This window comes from Otolemur garnettii, unplaced genomic scaffold, assembly GCF_000181295.1.
Source record: "Otolemur garnettii isolate 467f Iridium unplaced genomic scaffold, OtoGar3 scaffold00099, whole genome shotgun sequence".
NCBI lineage: Eukaryota > Metazoa > Chordata > Mammalia > Primates > Galagidae > Otolemur > Otolemur garnettii.
Genome location: NW_003852494.1, coordinates 296,361 through 298,117, shown reverse-complemented (window position 1 = coordinate 298,117; position 1,757 = coordinate 296,361).

Sequence of the window (1,757 nt, the reverse complement as noted above, 5' to 3'; positions counted from 1 at the left end):
AGGTGTATGTGGCGGCCGCCTTAGCCACTTGAGCCACAGGCGCCAAGCCTAAGCCCAAGAGTTTGAGGTTGCTGTGAGCTGTGACGCCATATCACTCTACCAAGGGCAACATAGTGAGATTCTGTCTCAAAATAAATAAATAAATAAAAATAACTAATATGGATGACCAAAAAAGTGCACTTGCAGGGCGGCGCCTGTGGCTCACAGGGCAGGGCACTGGCCCCATATGCCAAGGATGTTGGGTTCAAACCTAGCCCTGGCCAAACTGCAACAAAAAAATAGCCAGGCAGGTGGCGTCTGTGGCTCAAAGGAGTAGGGCACCCGCCCCATATGCCAGAGGCGGTGGGTTCAAACCTGGCCAAAAAAAAAAAAATAGCCAGGTGTTGTGGCGGGTGCCTGTAGTCCCAGCTACTCAGGAGGCTGAGGCAAGAGAATCGCCTAAGCCCAGGAGTTGGAGGTTACTGTGAGCTGTGTGATGCCACAGCACTCTACAGAGGGCGATAAAGTAAGACTCTGTCTCTACCAAAAAAAAAAAAAAGTGCACTTCCATGTGCCTTCACAATTCTTTTAAAGACAAATGATGTAATTACAAACTTCTCTTAGAGGAGGGAATGGTGGCTCATGCCTGTAATCCTAGCACTCTGGGAGGCCGAGAGGGGTGGATTGCTAGAGCTCACAAGTTTGAGACCAGCATGAGCAAAAGTGAGACCCCATCTCTACTAAAAATAGAAAAACTGAGGCAAGAGGATTGCTTGAGCCTGAGTTAGAGGTTGCTATGAACTATGACACCACAGCACTCTACCCAGGATGACAGCTTGAGACTGTGTCTCAAAAAAAGAAGAAAGAAAGAAACTTATGTAATATGCTATAGAAGTAACCATTTTGAATGCTCCCATCCTTCCCAAATGATTTTCAGGCAGCCAATTAAACAAAACCAACAGGTGTCTTTGGAGAGTTGTCTTTACAGGCAATGAAAAATATTGTCCCCAAAGAGTCCTGATACTGAGAAATATTGCTAAAATTAAAATTTCAGAAAGAGCTATTGCCATTTCAACCATTATTTCTAATATGAAAATATGTCTCAAATGAGAAAGCACATAGAGACTTTCAGACTTGAAAATCTAGTCTTGAAGCTTCTATACTCACTTTCTATTTTGAATGGCCCTTTTACTAGCCTGTTAAATCATCACATTCATGATTAATCAAGTCTTGAGACTTGGGGGTGACAAACTGGTAGAGCCCCACAAAGCAGAACTGTGGAGTGTGATTTGCTGCCACTCACTATAGCAGCACATATCACATGATTCAAAATTCTGGCAATTCATTTTTCTGCAATCATTTCTTTTCAGCTCTCTTCATTTGATTGTGTTTAATGCACGATGATACATTATTCACTCAATACTCTTGATTTCACTTTCAAAAGCATGAAAATTAATTCAAATCAAAACTTAACTTGCATCCTCAAAAATCCAACCTCTTCAAGTTTTTGTAGACCTATGCACATCTTTAAAAAAGAAAAAAAAAATGAGCAGATGTAATTTCAAAAATAGGACTGTGGCTAATTAAACCAACTTTTTTTTCTAACCATGGTTACTCAGTTCTTAGAGGCTAGTCTATTTGTAGACTCTTCAGGAATCCCAAAAGACTAATGCAATAATAAATTTTTTTTTTTTTTGAGACAGAGCCTCAAGCTGTCCCCCTGGGTAGAGTGCCATGGCATTACAGCTCACAGCAACCTCCAACTCCCGGGCTCAAGC